The sequence below is a fragment of the Oncorhynchus keta genome, unplaced genomic scaffold, assembly GCF_023373465.1.
Source record: "Oncorhynchus keta strain PuntledgeMale-10-30-2019 unplaced genomic scaffold, Oket_V2 Un_contig_24616_pilon_pilon, whole genome shotgun sequence".
Lineage (NCBI taxonomy): Eukaryota > Metazoa > Chordata > Actinopteri > Salmoniformes > Salmonidae > Oncorhynchus > Oncorhynchus keta.
The window spans coordinates 636,323-655,697 of NW_026284007.1; the positions used below are offsets into that span (position 1 = coordinate 636,323).

The window sequence follows — 19,375 nt, forward strand, 5'->3', positions numbered from 1 at the left end:
CTCTAGCTTTGCAGGGCGAGATCCCTATCCAGAGGTAGAAGACAGAAGGGTGTTGTCCCACTGATTTCCACTTTAATTAGTGAAACCATTCTTCGTACGAGCTATAATCATTCAAGTGAACTTCTCATGAGTTGCATGAGCTGGTGACATCACCAGCTCACCACTGAAGGTTCATCAATAAACGAACAGTCTGAGCTTTACAATTCTATGACTACAACAAAACATTTCCATGTGATCATGAATCCCAAGACAAATAGAACTGTAAATAAAGTGCTTTAATGCCAACAGAAATATGTGCCCTATGTACCATTACTAATACTGCACAGCAGTACGAGGGAGAAACGGGACGTCTCAGTTGAAGGCCCCAGGGTCCACATAAGGGTAGGCCAGGAACTGTCCTAGTTTGTTTCCTTTCTTGTCGTAGTGAAGCATGCGGAAGCATCGCTCACAGAAGAGACACGGGTCATTTGGGGGCAAATGGATCATTTGTGGTTAACCATCTGGAAAAAACACAAGCCAAATTAGTACACTGACAACTTGTAAATGAATTTAAACTAATGTACAGTCAATTGTTAGGGATATGTTTTTGGCCAGGTCATGTAAAAAGAGTGATATTTTTTCTACACACCTGCCGATGTAGACGTGACACACGGCGCACTTCCTGGTCATGACCCTGTGCTTGTGGGTAAGGAGAGGGTACAACTTCCTATCCAGGCAGTCATCCTTATGAGCCAGTCTGGAAACATTGGGCAGGGATAAATAAAACATGTCCACACTAATGAAACCTAGCTGTACTGAGCTAGCCTTGTTACACATCTACCATAGTGGCTGGAACCTTTCACCTTTAGCATGGAATGATCTCCAATGCACTTTGAAATGTGATGCAGGGGTGTCAAACTCATTCCATGGAGGGCCTAGTGTCTGCTGGTTTTTGTTTCTCCTTTTAATAAAGACCTGGACAACCAGGTGAGGAGAGTTCTTTACTAATTGCTAACCTTAATCAAGTACAAGGGAGGAGCGAACACTCGGTCCTCCGTGGAATGAGCTTGACCCCTGTGCTGTAGGACTGAGGCACTTTTTCCCCAAAACGGGGTCCTCTGGATCCCTGGGGCATTTTGGTTTTTGCCCTAATACTACACAGCTGATTCAAATGATCAAAAGGTTGATGAATCGTTGTGTAGTTCTAGGGCAAAAAACAAAACGTGCACCCGTTGGGGTCCAGAGGACAGAGTTTGGAAAACACTGGTCTAGGGCATGTGATGGCTCCTAGGGGATCTTTTACTGAACAATGTATTTTAAAACAACCCAACAATACATGAAAAGCAAAACACTATCACAATTATTTTTGAATGAATGTGTATTCTGTACTGTATTAAATCAGGGCTCATCTGGAAAAGAGACCTTGATCTCAGCCTTGACTCCTGTCAAAATAAAGGTTAAATAAATAAAAACTGTGTTGAAAAGGACAAAGTGATGGGAAAATATGAGCCAGCACAGTTTTGTAACAGTTTTACTGGCAGCACTGAGGCTGAGGCCTTCTTGAAACATCACGCCACAAACCAGCCTTCATGCACAGTTAGTGCCTCCAGCAAAGAAAACCAGTCAGAAGAAGGCTAAAACTTAAATCAAATCAGTCTCAGAAAGCTGAAAAGGTGACCTACAATATAGATCAATTGGAAAGCCTCAAGGCTCTTTATCATGTGAGTGAATTGATCAAAGATATGACTTTATCCTATTCATCTAGAAAAGGGCAGCACTTTCCCCTGACCTGCTGTCTTACCAGAAATCTGGCCTTCTTCACAGTACTGATATGAGTAAGGTGAACTGATTTCTGACGAATTGATTTTGTATAGATACAGCAACATATTTTGGCTCTGTAGTCGGCACTTCGATTCATAAATGATTTAATGACTGAGGTTAAAGTGTAGACCGTCAACTTAAATTTGAGCTTACTTTCATTCATATCGGGTGACCTGTTTAGAAATTAACACTTTGTACATTGGAAAGTATTCAGACCCCTTTTTTATTATTTTGTTACGTTACAGCCTTATTCTAAAATGGATTAAATGGTTTTTTCCCCACTCAATCTACACACAATACCCCATAATGGTTTTTCCCCACTCAATCTACACACAATACCCCATAATGGTTCTTAGAAATGTTTGAAAAGAATATGTAAATGTAATATTTCATTTCTCAACATTTAGACCCTTTTTTGTAAATAAGGCGTTTCATTTTAATACATTTGCAAATATTTTAAAATGCCTGTTTTCACTAATGTCATTATGGGGTACTGTGTGTTGATTGATGAGGAAAATTGTTTATTTAATCCAATTTTGGAATAAGGCTGTAATGTAACAATGTGGAAAAGCATATGTTGACAAGATGTTGGGGAATCACTGGAGGGGAATATTGACCAACTGAGCATAGGTGTACAGCTCAATAAACACACCAGGCATTTTGTTACATTTCACTGGTATATTGAGATGCAAACTCAATTGAATAAATGTAAACTCATGTGTATACTTCTGTTTCTAAGTAGATTTGTTTAAGACTCCCAAGAAATCACTCTGTGACCCTGATTTATCCCACTGCAGTAAAAGGTTATTAAGGGAGTAAAATTATCTGTTTAAATCATTAGTAAAGAACACATCGTTAAAAGAATAAAATTATATATTTTTAGGTGGTTTTAAGCCTATCAATCATTTATGGCTTCATAAGCAGAAACATTGTGGCTGCCCAGGTCATTAGGCATGTTGTGAACCTAGGGTCACCCTAAGTTCATAATATTGAACACATTAAGGCGTTCTGTTAGACACCTAGAGTTCAGAGCTTGCAGACACGTCGCTGCTTGTAAATACCCCTGCTTGGAACCTGACCCCCCCCTGCACCAGTACCCCTGTATATAGCTCGTTATTGTAATTTTAAAAAATTTATTTTTAGTTGATTTAGGAAATATTTTCTTAAATCCAATTTTTCTTAACTGCATTGTTGGTTACGGGCTTGTAAGTAAGCATTTCACAGTAAGAACTAGACCTTTTGTAGTAAGCGCATGTGACAAATATAATTGGATTTTGATTTGACACATCCCAAGAACCCATTGGCTCTCGTGTAGAGACAGAGACAGAGCAGGGAGAGACAGATCGAGAGAAAGATTTCATTAAAAGGTAAATAACATTTTTCTTTAAAACCTTTTATTTTCTTAAATCTTTGGTACATTAATGTAAGCATACATATTACAATTAAAGTTTTCTATGCAATATGAAAAGACTGTTCTAATTACTGTTCTTAGAGAAGAGCATGTCTGTCTTTGACCTGGGACTGACTGTAACCAAACACCCCCACTTGCCCTCCTACAATATATAAATAACCCTTACCCTCCTACCCCTTGTACAAGGTATAAATAAACCTCCTTTTACAAGCTACCTTTTAGCTAACTCAGCTCATAACACACCACCTTGTGAAACACATCCTAGTCCTCAAGCCTGTATTCCACTCAAGGTTTGGTCTGTATATTCTTCTCCTTCGGCTAAGGTATAGATGCTTCGCTCTACAGGCTGGGTAATCAAACCCCATAGCTGTCCCTTAGATATAACCACTTTATCTCCCAGCACCTTTATGGATAGTATTTGGGTTCTGCACAAATGGTGAAAACTATTTTTGTAGTGCTGATTTACACTAAGCCCTTTTTCTGTTGAAGCCTGCATCATCCTACTTCCGATGTTATGGTCATCACGTGTGTGTCATTAAGTGACAACTCCATGTTTTTTCTTCTTTAGAGTTCTGTTCCTCTTTCGAGGTTTCTTCTCGCTCGTAGTGTTCACAGGACAAGCCTAAGACTTACTTATACACAGGCAGACCTACCGGTTGACCAAAATGGCTGTCAGAGAGGGCTGCCTCGGGCTAGGAAACCAGTATTTTTTTTATTTTTTATGTATCATTCCTTACATTGTTAGCCCAGAAAATCATACATACAGCCAGGAAGAACTATTGGATATCAGAGCGACATCAACTTTCCAGCACTACGGCCAGGAATAAGACTTTCGAGGCGGGTCTTTTGTCTGATCCACCATCCAGGGCCCAAAACAACGCCGGAGAAGATGTAGATGGCGCGGTCTTCAGGGTAGACTTGGGAGGTGCGCACACTACCCACCGCTTCAGAGTATATTACTTGCTAATGTCCAGTCTAGACAACAAGGTAGATGATATTAGGGCAAGGGTTGCTTTCCAGAGAGACATCAGGAATTCTAAACATACTGTTTCACGGAAACATGGCTCTCTCGGGATATGCTGTCAGAGTCGATTCTTTGTGCGTCGCGTCGACAGGAATAAACATCTCTCCGGAAGAAGGGTGAGGGCTGTGTTTCATGATTAACAACTCATGGTGTAATTGTAACAACATACAGGAACTCCAAGTCCTTCTGCTCACCCGACTATAATGACTCGCAGATGCTGACAGAGTTCCCCCTCAAGCCGATACCACGACGGCCCTCAAGGAACTTCACTAGACTTTATGCAAACTGGAAACCATATATCCGGAGGCTGCATTTTTTGTAGCTGGGGATTTAAAAAAAGCTCATTTGAGAACAAGGCTACCTAAATTCTATCAGCATATTGATCGCACTGGAAACACACTGGGTCACTGCTACTCTAAACTTCCGCGATGCATACAACGCCCTCCCCAACCTTCCTTTAGAAAATGTGATAGACTCCATTTTGCTCCTCCCTTCCTACAGGCAGAAACTCTAACAGGATGTACCCGTGCTATGACTATTCAACGCTGGTCTGACCAATCAGACTGGGACATGTTCCGGTAGCCTAAGAGAAAATATTGTGCGCATACGCCGAGTCTGAGTAATCTTATAAGGAAGCGTATAGAGATGTTGTACCTACTGGGACTATTAGTCCTACCCTAACCAGAAACCGTGGACAGATGGTGGCATTCACGCAAACAGACAGTGCAAACCACCACATTTAACCATGGAAAGGTGACTGGGAATATGGCCGAATACAAACAGTGTAGTTATTCCTCCGCAAGGCAATCAAATAAGTGAAATGTCAGTATAGAGACAAAGTGGAGTCGCAATTCAACGGCTCAGACACGACATACGTGGCAGGGTCTACAGACAATCAGACTACAAAAAGGAAAAAACCACCCACATCACAGACACTGATATATTGCTTCCAGACAAACTAGATAATACAAACCAGGATAGTATTGAGGTTAATACAGTGCCAACGATGCTGCCCGCACCAAGCGACTGTGGCTCTCCTCGCCGTGGACGCACGTGAGTAAGACATTTAAACATGTTAACCCTGCAAGGCCGCGGCCCAGACCGCGTACCAGACCAGCTGGCTATTCTATCTCTCTCTATCCCAGTCTGCTGTCCAAGAAGGCACTGAACTAAATTACTATCGCACCGTAGAACTCACTTCTGTCATCAAAGTGCTTTGAGAGACTAGGCAAGGATCATATCACCGCCACCTTACCGATCACTCCTAGACCCACTTCACCTGCTTACCGCCCCAATAGTTTCATTAACGATGCAATTTGTCACGCTGCACACTTCCCTATCCCATCTGGACAAGAGGAATACCTATGTAAGAATGCTGTTCATTGACTACAGCTCAGCATTCAACGCTTTCATAGTACTTCCAAGCTCATCGCTAAGCTTGAGGCCCTGGGTCTCAACCGCGCCCTGAGCAACTCAATCCTGGACTTCCTGACGGGCCGCCGCCCCAGGTGGTGAAATGTCGGAAACAACACTGTCCACTTCGCTGATCCTCAACACAAGAGTGCGTGCTCACCCTTCTGTACTCTGTTCAGCCATGACTGCGTGGCCACGCACGCTCCAACTCAATCATCAAGTTTGCAGACGACACAACAGTAATTGGCTTGATTACTAATAACTACAAGACAGCCTACTGGGAGGTGGTGAGGCACTCGGAGTGTGGTGTCAGGAAAACAACTCTCACCAACGTCAACAAAAGGAGATGATCGTGGACTCCCCCAGGAACAGCAGAGGAGCACCCCTATCCACATCAATGGGACAGCAGGAGAAGGTGGAAAGTTAAGTTCTGGGTGTACACACACAGATAAAATTAAATGGTCCACTACACAAACATTGTGGTGAAGACGGCGCAACAACAGGTCACCTAAAACCCTGACAAACTTTACAGATGCAGGGCTGTATCAGCCTGGTACGCAACTGCACCACCTCAACCGCGAAGGCTCACGAGGGTGGTGCAGTCTGCACAGCGCATCACCAGGCAAAACTACATGCCCTCCAGGGACACCACAGCACTTGATGTCACAGGAAGGCCAAAAAGATCATCAAGGACAAACAACCACGAGCCACTGCCTGTTCACCCCGCTATCATCCAGAAGGCGAGGTCAGTACAGGTGCATCAAAGCTGGGACCGAGAGACAGCGCTCTATCTCAAGGCCATCAGACTGCTAAACAGCCATCCCTAACACAGAGCGGCTGCTACCTACACAGACTTGAAATCATTGGCCACTTTAATAAACGGATCACTAGTCACTTTTAATAATGTTTACAGATCTTGCATTACTAACCTCATATGTATAAACTGTATTTTTATACCATCTATTACATCTTGCCTATGGTCGCCTTCCCATTGTGCATCCATATATTTATATGTATATATTCTTATCCCATTCCTTTACTTAGAGGTGTATTAGGTAGTCGTTGTGAATTGTGAGATTACATGTTAGATATTGCTGCACTGTCAGAACTAGAAAACACAAACATTTCAAATGTGATTTGAAACTGCTTATGTTCATTCTTCAAGGGGTCACACGCTCACAACACTTCCACAAGTTCACTACAAACTTACCAACTGTTTGAACTGTCAAAAGTTCAAACTCATAATATGGTCATTGTGTGCTATGAACATGGACCAAATACTAAATATTTTACGTGAATTTGTCACACACGTTTGGTCTATGTACAAAAAGTCCAGTAATTTCTAATGGTTCACCCAATATGGAAAAAAGTACCCTCAAATTAAAGCTGACAGTCTGCACTTTAACCTCATAGTTGGATAATTTATAATCCAAAGTGCTGGAGTACAGAGCCAAAACAGCAAACGTGTCACTGTCCCAATACTTTGGAGCTCAGTGTAGGGGGAAATGACATACCAAGTCAAAGCTAAAAAAAATCCAGGTATCAATATGGATGACAAAATGACTCTGACCTGATATCGGGTGATGATGACAACGTGCTCGCAGTCTCCTGGTGACAGAAGAGGTAGGGGTAGCCCACCTTCACCTTCAGGTCGTAGAATCTTGGTGTCCTCCATCTGGGCCTTGTGGAATGTGGGGAAGTCTCTGGTCTTTGCCCAATCAATGGTGGTCCTGAAATATAGTACAACGCAACTTTATTGTCCAATTTGAAAAGTAATAGCAGAAAGTAGAGGAAGAGAAATTAACTCCAAACACCCAGAAAATACGCTTTGGAAATTCATCTTAAATTAACAGAAAAAAAAATAATGTAAGATTTTACTGAGTTACAGTTCATATTGAAATAAATAAATTAAGCCCTAAACAGCTCTGGTGGATATTCTTGCAGTCAGCATGCCACTGCACGCTCCCTCAAAACACAACTGCACATTTTAGAGTGGCCTTTATTGTTCCCCAGCACAAGGTGCACCTGTGTAATGATCATGCCGTTTAATCAGCTTCTTGACATGACACACCTGTTAGGTGGATGGATTATCTTGGCAAAATGGGAGAAATGCTCACTAACAGGGATGTAAACAAAAATGTGCACAACATTTTAGAGAAATAGGCTGTGTGTGTATGAAGATTTCTGGGATCTTTTATTTCAGCTCATGTTTCATGAGAGACCAACACTTTACATGTTGTGTACATATTTTTGTACAGTATACTTACTAGCATTGTCTGGAGAAATTATTTGATTATACTTGGGCTTAAAGGTGATTAGCTCACTAAAGAACGCTGACTCTACCTTTCAGAAACTACAAAGAGTCACTCATTGGCCCAATTACTAAGGTCACCAACACATCTATTGGTCTGGGGTGTTTCAAGGGTATGGAAGTCAGCCATAATTAACGCCATCTTTAAAATCGGGCGACTCTGCTAACAGGCCCACACTGACCTGACAGGCCCATTAGCATACTACCTGTGCTGTCTAAGGTTGCTGAAAAGTGTGTAGCAGAATAACTGATTGCCCACCTCAACAACAGCCCCCTTCACATTACACTCCATGCTGTTTGGCGTCAGAGCGAAACACTCACAGAAAAGGTCAACTGCTTTCTTCTGAAATTGTGAAGTCCAAGATGGACAAAGGAGGCGTTGTTAGGGCTGTGTTTCTGGACCTAAGGAAGGCTTTTTGATACTGTTAACCATGAGATTCTCATCACAAATTGCCCAAGTTCAATTGTTCCCCGATGCCTTGAGATGGAGGAAATCATACCTTGAAGGGAGAACTCAGTGTGTCAGAGTGAGCAATGAGCTGTCGCCCACTCTAAGCTATAATGTGGGCGTGCCCCAAGGGTCAATACTGGGGCCCCTCCTGTTCAGCCTGTACATTAATGATCTGCCTTCTGTCTGTACTGGGTCTGAAGTTCAAATGTATGCAGATGATTCAGTGCTATATGTGCATGCAAAGAGCAAACAACAAGCTGCACAAGAACTCACTACTGTAATGGTCCAGGTTACAAAGTGGCTCAGTGACTCGTGTTTGCATCTCAATGTGAAAAAACTGTCTGCGTGTTCTTCACAAAGAGGGTAACAGATGCTACTGAGCCAGATGTCTATGTGTCAGGTAAGAAGCTCCAGGTGGTATCTGATTAAGTACCTTGGCATCATACTTGATTCCAACCGCTCTTTAAAGAGCAGGTGAAAAAGGTAATTCAAATAACTAAATTCAACCTAGCTGATTTCCGATTGATACGAAATTGTTTGACTACAGAGGTAGCAAAACTGTACTATAAATCTATGATACTCCCCCACTTATCATACTGCTTGACTACTTGGGCCCAAGCTTGCTGTACAACATTAAAACCCATTCAGTCTGTCTACAAACAGGCTCTCAAAGTGCTTGATAGGAAGCCCAATAGCCATCATCACTGTTACATCCTCAGAAAGCATGAGCTCCTGAGTTGGGAAAATCTTGTGCAATACACCGACACGTCTTGTATTCAAGATCCTAAATTGCCTGGCTCCCTCCACTCAGTATTCCCTTCCGGCGCCGACAGAGATGGCCGCCTCGCTCGCGTTCCTAGGAAACTATGCATTTTTTTTTAAGTGTCATTTCTTACATTAGTACCCCAGGTCATCTTAGGTTTCATTACATACAGTCGAGAAGAACTACTGAATATAAGATCAGCGTCAACTCACCATCAGTACGACCAAGAATATGGTTTTCGCGACGCGGATCCTGTGTTCTGCCTTACAAACAGGACAACGGAATGGATCGCATGCAGCGACCCAAAAACGACTCAGAAAAAGAGGGAAACGAGGCGGTCTTCTGGTCAGACTCCGGAGATGGGCACACCGTGCACCACTCCCTAGCATTCTTCTTGCCAATGTCCAGTCTCTAGACAACAAGGTTGATGAAATCCGAGCAAGGGTAGCATTCCAGAGGGACATCAGAGACTGTAACGTTCTGTGCTTCACGGAAACATGGCTCACTGGAGAGAAGATGCTATCCGAAGCGGTGCAGCCAACAGGTTTCTCCACGCATCGCGCCGACAGAAACAAACATCTTTCTGGTAAGAAGAGGGGCGGGGCGTATGCCTTATGGCTAACGAGACATGGTGTGATGAAAGAAACATACAGGAACTCAAATCCTTCTGTTCACCTGATTTAGAATTCCTCACAATCAAATGTAGACCGCATTATCTACCAAGAGAATTCTCTTCGATTATAATCACAGCCTTATATATCCCCCCAAGCAGACACATCGATGGCTCTGAACGAACTTTATTTAACTCTTTGCAAACTGGGGATTTTAACAAGGCTAATCTGAAAACAAGACTCCCTAAATTTTATCAGCATATCGATTGCGCAACCAGGGGTGGAAAAACCTTGGATCATTGTTACTCTAACTTCCGCGATGCATATAAGGCCCTGCCCCGCCCCCTTTCGGAAAAGCTGACCACGACTCCATTTTGTTGATCCCTGCCTACAGACAGAAACTAAAACAAGAGGCTCCCACGCTGAGGTCTGTCCAACTCTGGTCCGACCAAGCTGACTCCACACTCCAAGACTGCTTCCATCACATGGACTGGGATATGTTTCGTATTGCGTCAGATAACAACATTGACGAATACGCTGATTCGGTGTGCGAGTTCATTAGAACGTGCGTTGAAGATGTCGTTCCCATAGCAACGATTAAAACATTCCCTAACCAGAAAGCGTGGATTGATGGCAGCATTCGCGTGAAACTGAAAGCTCGAACCACTGCTTTTAATAGGGGCAAGGTGTCTGGTAACATGACCGAATAGTGGTGTGGGGGCTGTGCTTTGGCAAAGTGGGTGGGGTTATATCCTTCCTGTTTGGCCCTGTCCGAGGGTGTTCTCGGATGGGGCCAGTGTCTCCTGACCCCCTCCTGTCTCAGCCTCCAGTATTTATGCTGCAGTAGTTTGTGTCGGGGGCTAGGGTCAGTTTGTTATATCTGGAGTACTTCTCCTGTCCTATTCGGTGTCCTGTGTGAATCTAAGTGTGCGTTCTCTAGGACCATGCCCCAGGACTACCTGACATGATGGCTCCTTGCTGTCCCCAGTCCACCTGGCCATGCTGCTGCTCCAGTTTCAACTGACCTGAGCCCTAGGACCATGCCCCAGGACAACCTGACATGATGACTCCTTGCTGTCCCCAGTCCACCTGGCCATGCTGCTGCTCCAGTTTCAACTGTTCTGCCTTACTATTATTTGACCATGCTGGTCATTTATGAACATTTGAACATCTTGGCCATGTTCTGTTATAATCTCCACCTGGCACAGCCAGAAGACTACTGGCCACCCCACATAGCCTGGTTCCTCTCTAGGTTTCTTCCTAGGTTTTGGCCTTTCTAGGGAGTTTTTCCTAGCCACCGTGCTTCTACACCTGCATTGCTTGCTGTTTGGGGTTTGAGGCTGGGTTTCTGTACAGCACTTTGAGATATCAGCTGATGTACAAAGGGCTATATAAATAAAATTTGATTGATTGATTGAATACAAACAGTGCAGCTATTCCCTCCGCAAGGCTATCAAACAAGCTAAATGTCAGTACAGAGACCAAGTAGAATCTCAATTCAACGGCTCAGACACAAGAGGCATGTGGCAGGGCCCACAGTCAATCACGGACTACAGGAAGAAATCCAGCCCAGTCACGGACCAGGATGTCTTGGTTCTAGGCAGACTAAATAACTTGCCCGCTTGAGGACAATACAAAGATACACTGCCACGGCCTGCAAACAAAAACATGCGGTCTCTCCTTCACTGCAGCCAAGGTGAGTAAGACATTTAAACGTGTTAACCTCGCAAGGCTGCAGGCCCAGACGGCATCCTCAGCCGCGCCTCAGAGCATGCGTAGACCAGCTGGCCGGGTGTGTTTACGGACATATTCAATCAATCCCTATACCAGTCTGCTGTTCCCACACGCTTCAAGAGGGCCACCATTGTTCCTGTTCCCAAGAAAGCTAAAGGTAACTGAGCTAAATGACTACCGCCCGTAGCACTCACTTCCGTCATCGAAGTGCTTTGAGAGATTAGTCAAGGACCATATCACCTCCACCCTACCTGCCCCCTAGACCCACTCCAACTGGCTTACCGCCCAAATAGGTCCACAGACGATGCAATCTCAACCACACTGCACACTGCCCTAACCCATCTGGACAAGAGGAATACCTATGTGAGAATGCTGTTCATCGACTACAGCTCGGCATTCAACACCATAGTACCATCCAAGCTCGTTATCAAGCTCAGACCCTGGGTCTCGACCCCGCCCTGTGCAACTGGGTACTGGACTTCTGACGGGCCGCCCCCAGGTGGTGAGGGTAGGTAACAACATCTCTCCCCTCTGATCCTCACACTGGGGCCCCACAAGGGTGCGTTCTAAGCCCTCTCCTGTACTCCTGTTCACCCACGACTGCGTGGCCACGCACGCTCCAACTCAATCATCAAGTTTGGACGACAACAGTGGTAGGCTTGATTACCAACAACGACGAGACGGCCTCAGGAGGAGGTGAGGGCCCTCGGAGTGTGGTGTCAGGAAAATAACCTCACACTCAACAAACAAAACTAAGGAGATGATTATGTTACGGGAAGGCCATAAAGATCATCAAGGACATCAACCACCCGAGCCACTGCCTGTTCACCCGCTATCATCCAGAAGGCGAGGTCAGTACAGGTGCATCAAAGCTGGAACCGAGAGACTGAAAAACAGCTTCTATCTCAAGGCCATCAGACTGTTAAACAGCCACCACTAACATTGAGTGGCCGCTGCCAACACACTGACACAACTCCAGCCACTTTAATAATGGGAATTGATGGGAATGATGTAAATATATCACTAGCCACTTTAAACAATGCTACCTTATATAATGTTACTTACCCTACATTATTCATCTCATACGCATATACTGTACTCTATATCATCGACTGCATCCTTATGTAATACATGTATCACTAGCCACTTTAACTATGCCACTTTGTTTACATACTCATCTTATATGTATATACTGTACTCGATACCATCTACTGTATCTTGCCTATGCTGCTCTGTGCCATCACTCATTCATATATCCTTATGTACATATTCTTTATCCCCTTACACTGTGTATAAGACAGTAGTTTAGGAATTGTTAGATTACTTGTTGGTTATTACTGCATTGTCAGAACTAGAAGCACAAGCATTTCGCTACACTCGCATTAACATCTGCTAACCATGTGTATGTGACAAATAAAATTTGATTTGATTTTTGTTAAACAGAAAACCCAAACATATGGCAGCAGATCCACAAGGTCTGCCATGAGAGTTGACTGTATAGTTCCCTTAAGGAAAAGCACCTTTAGTAAATCCACTTTCTCTGTGAGAGCTTCCCATGTCTGGAATACACTGCCATCAGACACACATAACTGCACCACCTATCACACTTTCACAAAAAACATGAAGACATGGCTAAAGACCAATCAGATTTGTGAACATGGTCCCTAGCTGTGTATTGCCGCTTTCCATGTTGTCTGTAGCTTGTGAGGTGTGGAAACCCTGTTTCTTTTATGGATTTTGTCTTGTTGCTTTTTGTTCTATGTTGCTCTGTTTGTATACTCCGTCTTGCTTGTTCTATGTTGCTCTGCATGTGCTCACTGCTCAATGATTGTCTATATTGTAATTGTTTTTAATAACCTGCCCAGGGACTGCGGTTGAAAATTAGCCGGCTGGCTAAAACCGACACTTTTACTGAAACGTTGATTAATGTGCACTGTCCCTGTAAAAATAAAATAAACTCAAAAGGTTGTTTCCAGTTCATCAATAAAATGCACATGAATATCCATTAGATATAGCAGATACTGAGAAAATGGCTAAGTGCATGAGAGGAGAGCATGTAGAACATATTATCCTATTTCCAATGGGTCTTGTGGCCTGGTTTGACATTTTAAATGACTGGATTGTGGCCCATTACAATCTGACATCTGTTGATTCCGCTGACACATCCCCAAGGTTAACCCAGGCATATAGTTTAGTCTGGGTCATAGTTAGGCAAACCGAATGCAATATTCTACACCTAAAACCTCCATCTCCGATCCAATATAGAGTTCTATGGCTGAAAAAAGTATTGTCTTAATTCTGTGTGGATCTGCCCCTACCTCTCACTCTCTACAGTATAGTCTTAATTATGTGTGGATCTGCCCCTACCTCTCACTCTCTACAGTATAGTCTTAATTATTTGTGGATCTGCCCCTACCTCTCACTCTCTACAGTATTGTCTTAATTCTTTGTGGATCTGCCCCTACCTCTCACTCTCTACAGTATTGTCTTAATTCTTTGTGGATCTGCCCCTACCTCTCACTCTCTACAGTATTGTCTTAATTCTTTGTGGATCTGCCCCTACCTCTCACTCTCTACAGTATTGTCTTAATTCTTTGTGGATCTGCCCCTACCTCTCACTCTCTACAGTATTGTCTTCATTATTTGTGGAACTGCCCCTACCTCTCACTCTCTACAGTATTGTTTTAATTATTTGTGGATCTGCCCCTACCTCTCACTCTCTACAGTATTGTCTTAATTCTTTGTGGATCTGCCCCTACCTCTCACTCTCTACAGTATTGTCTTAATTCTTTGTGGATCTGCCCCTACCTCTCACTCTCTACAGTATTGTCTTAATTCTTTGTGGATCTGCCCCTACCTCTCACTCTCTACAGTATTGTCTTAATTCTTTGTGGATCTGCCCCTACCTCTCACTCTCTACAGTATTGTCTTAATTCTTTGTGGATCTGCCCCTACCTCTCACTCTCTACAGTATTGTCTTAATTCTTTGTGGATCTGCCCCTACCTCTCACTCTCTACAGTATTGTCTCTGCAATATACAGGCCTGGCTTTTGTCTTTTTCGGGTTACTCCCTGGCTTTTACAGGCCCATTTCCACAGATGTTCTCTCACAGGATCAGCTAAGGTGAATTCAAGTAAGCCTAGTCTGAAGTGTTCAGTCAGTCCAGTCGACGTAGCCAGAGGGGATGATGAGTCAGTCAGTCCAGTCGACGTAGCCAGAGGGGATGATGGGTCAGTCAGTCCAGTCGACGTAGCCAGAGGGGATGATGGGTCAGTCAGTCGACGTAGCCAGAGGGGATGATGAGTCAGTCAGTCCAGTCGACGTAGCCAGAGGGGATGATGAGTCAGTCAGTCCAGTCGACGTAGCCAGAGGGGATGATGGTTCAGTCAGTCCAGTCGACGTAGCCAGAGGGGATGATGGTTCAGTCAGTCCAGTCGACGTAGCCAGAGGGGATGATGGTTCAGTCAGTCCAGTCGACGTAGCCAGAGGGGATGATGGTTCAGTCAGTCCAGTCGACGTAGCCAGAGGGGATGATGGTTCAGTCAGTCCAGTCGACGTAGCCAGAGGGGATGATGGGTCAGTCAGTCCAGTCGACGTAGCCAGAGGGGATGATGGGTCAGTCAGTCCAGTCGACGTAGCCAGAGGGGATGATGGTTCAGTCAGTCCAGTCGACGTAGCCAGAGGGGATGATGGGTCAGTCAGTCCAGTCGACGTAGCCAGAGGGGATGATGGGTCAGTCAGTCCAGTCGACGTAGCCAGAGGGGATGATGGGTCAGTCAGTCCAGTCGACGTAGCCAGAGGGGATGATGGGTCAGTCAGTCCAGTCGCGTCAGCCAGAGGGGATGATGGGTCAGTCAGTCCAGTCAACGTAGCCAGAGGGGATGATGGGTCAGTCAGTCCAGTGAAAAGGTTAGCCAGAGGGGATGATGGGTCAGTCAGTCCAGTCGGCGTAGCCAGAGGGGATGATGGGTCAGTCAGTCCAGTCGACGTAGCCAGAGGGGATGATGGGTCAGTCAGTCCAGTCGACGTAGCCAGAGGGGATGATGGGTCAGTCAGTCCAGTCGACGTAGCCAGAGGGGATGATGGGTCAGTCAGTCCAGTCGACGTAGCCAGAGGGGATGATGGGTCAGTCAGTCCAGTCGCCCCTAGCCAGAGGGGATGATGGTTCAGTCAGTCCAGTCGACGTAGCCAGAGGGGATGATGGTTCAGTCAGTCCAGTCGGACGTAGCCAGAGGGGAGGATGGTTCAGTCAGTCCAGTGACGTAGCCAGAGGGGATGATGGTTCAGTCAGTCCAGTCGACGTAGCCAGAGGGGATGATGGTTCAGTCAGTCCAGTCGACGTAGCCAGAGGGGATGATGGTTCAGTCAGTCCAGTCGACGTAGCCAGAGGGGATGATGGTTCAGTCAGTCCAGTCGACGTAGCCAGAGGGGATGATGGTTCAGTCAGTCCAGTCGACGTAGCCAGAGGGGATGATGGTTCAGTCAGTCCAGTCGACGTAGCCAGAGGGGATGATGGTTCAGTCAGTCCAGTCGCGTAGCCAGAGGGGATGATGGTTCAGTCAGTCCAGTCACACGTATAAGCCAGAGGGGATGATGGTTCAGTCAGTCCAGTCGACGTAGCCAGAGGGGATGATGGTTCAGTCAGTCCAGTCGACGTAGCCAGAGGGGATGATGGGTCAGTCAGTCGACGTAGTCAGAGGGGATGATGGTTCAGTCAGTCGACGTAGTCAGAGGGGATGATGGTTCAGTCAGTCCAGTCAACGTAGCCAGAGGGGATGATGGTTCAGTCAGTCCAGTCAACGTAGCCAGAGGGGATGATGGGTCAGTCAGTCGACGTAGTCAGAGGGGATGATGGGTCAGTCAGTCCAGTCAACGTAGCCAGATGACAGTTGGATGTCAGAAGCGAGAATGAAGAGAGAGCCACTTTCGCTCATGTCCTGACTTTGACTCAGGGTGACTGCATGTCATTGTAGAAGACCCCTTCAAAGTAGAAGAAGGCGGATTTGAAGTGATCCTGAAACAGACAGTGAAAAGGTTCACCCAACACCGACATGATGATCAAGTCCTATTATGTAGGCTTATAGCTCTCTGTGAGTGTGTGGCTGAGTAGCTCCCAACTTCGACATCCTTATTATCTCATTTATTACTAATTGTATTCCATAGTCAATGTGTTCCAAGACTCACAATCAATGACTACCTGTGTAGCAGCACGTGTTCCACGTTGGAATGTACTGTATATACATGATGACTACACGGTTCTTCTTGAGAAGTCGTCCTTTACATCACCGAGCCATGCACAACAAATCTACTGGCATCTGTAACAGTATAACTTTAGTCCGTCCCATGCCCCTGCCCGGGCTCGGAACCAGGGACCCTCTGCACACATCAACAACAGTCACCTTGGAAGCATCGTTACCCATCGCTCCACAAAAGCCGCTGCCCTTGCACATCAAAGGGGAACCACTACTTCAAGGTCTCAGAGCAAGTGACGTCACCGATTGAAACGCTATTAGCGCGCACCACCGCTAACTAAGCTAGCCGTTTCAATTTGTTACACATCTACTGAATTTGGGTTTTGGAAGTGGGGTGGTAGCGTCTAACATTTGGATTCATTAGGTTGTTGTGCACTGCTCGGTGATGTAAGGGACAAAATCTTAAGACAGAACTGTCTACCGACTATGGATTCACATTAACGGAAGCCTAGCATCAGCTGCTAGTTCGAACCCCGAGCCAACAATGTGAAAAACCTGCCTATGTGCCCTTGAGCAAAGACTTCAACCCTAATTGCTCCAGGGGCGCCGCTGATAATGGCTGACCCTGGCCGTGACCCCAATCTCTGAGGGCGTCTCAGGGGGAGTTGGGATACGCAAAAAAGACATTTCCATTTCACACGTGTATAATACACACTTGTACATGTGTGAAACAGGGAAATATAAGCCCCACCTACCATTCCAATAGTATGGTTTGAGCTTGAGTATCTCTTTGTGTGCGTGTCACCTTGCTGATGAAGTCCGGTGCCATGTCGGGCGTGTTGCTGAACTCTCCAAAGACCTGCAGGTCGCTGATACAGCAGATAGCGTCCCTCAGGTCCACCAGACTATGGGAGCCCAGCATCTGAAGGGTCATGTGGGGCCTCACATACTTAAACTGGAAGAGAAGGTACGTTATAAGGAAATAATGCACGCTCTAGAATGCCCTTTAAGCCAATCAGAAATGGGTATTCAACAATGCCATGGTATAAATGAGATTAATAGGAAAAGATAATGTACATGTCTTACAAAAGCACATCTATTGTTGTGTTTAATGATGGAGATTGTTGGAATTAGGCTTTTCAACTTTTGGTGATTCTCACAAAGACTTTGAATCGAAGAAGTGAAACTGCACGTACTCTTTCAAATATGGCTGGGTAGAGAACGTTGATGCTCAAAATGATCTCCCCTTCTGGCACCAAGTCAACAGGGTCCTCAGGCCTTTTCCCCACCGCTAGGCTCTCCTATAAAAAATCAAACACACAAGTCAATCAAATGTCTAAAAACAGCCCCCTCATAGCTCGTCGGTCGTGTTCACCTGGCACCAAACTGAAGAATATGACCCAGGGGTCTGGGTGTGTAGACTTCTGGGTGTCAGTCACGCTACAGGTTACATCAACAGGTTATACTCTATGCAAGTGACACATTGTTTTCCAAGAAGTAGCCTTGAAGTTGTTGGACTTTTGTAGGCTTTTTTTTTAGGATATTCAATGGGCAAAAAAAATGTGTGCAATGGTCTGCAGCGCAAACACCTGGTAGAAGTAAATTCATCCTCTATAAGTTTATATATCTTAAATGACTTAAATAATATATTCATGAATCCCACAGAAGTAAAACGGAAGGGGCGGTTGCTTTCACAGGGTATAACTAACCAGTTCGTCTTGGTAGTGGTCAACTCTGCTTATCTTATCGATCCTCAGGGTGCCTTTGTAGTCCTGCTTCTTCTTCCTCTGTCTGAACATCAACAAGGCAACACTTTTTTAATGCAGTTCATGAGTAACTGTCTGCAGAACATGGAATTGCTGCATTTGTCATGTATAAATGGTCTAGGATTTAATTTGTATAGTAAAAACGTTGTAATGTTTTACATTAGTGTTTGAAGAGTGGGGTCAGGTGGCACAACGTTGGTGTCAAGAGGCTCGTCTTCAGCTTGACACCGAAGATTGTCAACGCTGGAAGAAAAAAAAATCAAAATGTGAAGATTACAGAACAGATGGGTCATTTGACAGCAAAAGGTCCGAACCTTCTCTTTTTAAAATCATCTCTGATACCACTAGTTCTGACCAATATTCTAAAATGCGTTATTAAACAAAAACAAATGGAAGTTATATCCCTGGTCCACTACTATAGACGCTGAAGTTCAACAAAAAACATTATTGACAAACGATAACTAGCATATTGAGAAGTTACTGCTTGTCAACTAGACAGACACAATGGATTTTCAGCTACCTAGCTAGAGTACCAAATACATTTATAACTACCCCTTACTGTACAAACCTGCAGATAGCTTTCAGTTCATCCAACGTTTCTGGTGCGATTCCCATTTCCTTTGCAAAGTCGGCATCTTCAGTCTCTTCGTATTTATCCTCGTATGAATAGTCAATTGGTTTTAATTTCTCAAGCCATGCGGTCCTGAATGAGCCAACGTGGAATGGTTTGGTGTTTATGTCTTTATACTCAAAAACTGGAATATTTTCGTTCACGTTTGAGCTGCTGCCCGCCGCCATTTTTTCATCTAAATGACGTCAAAACTCCCAGGTAACGCTGGGTAATGAAGTGTCTCGAGATGGGAAAATACAAGAGTAACTACCGATTGATTGACTTATTT

General features: G+C 44.7%; 1 pseudogene; it reads right to left on the reverse strand.

Annotated features, from left to right (window-relative positions):
• Positions 1-257: 257 nt before the first annotated feature.
• LOC127922110 (snRNA-activating protein complex subunit 3-like) lies at positions 258-19,274 on the reverse strand (annotated as a pseudogene).
• Between the last annotated feature and the right edge of the window lie 101 nt (positions 19,275-19,375).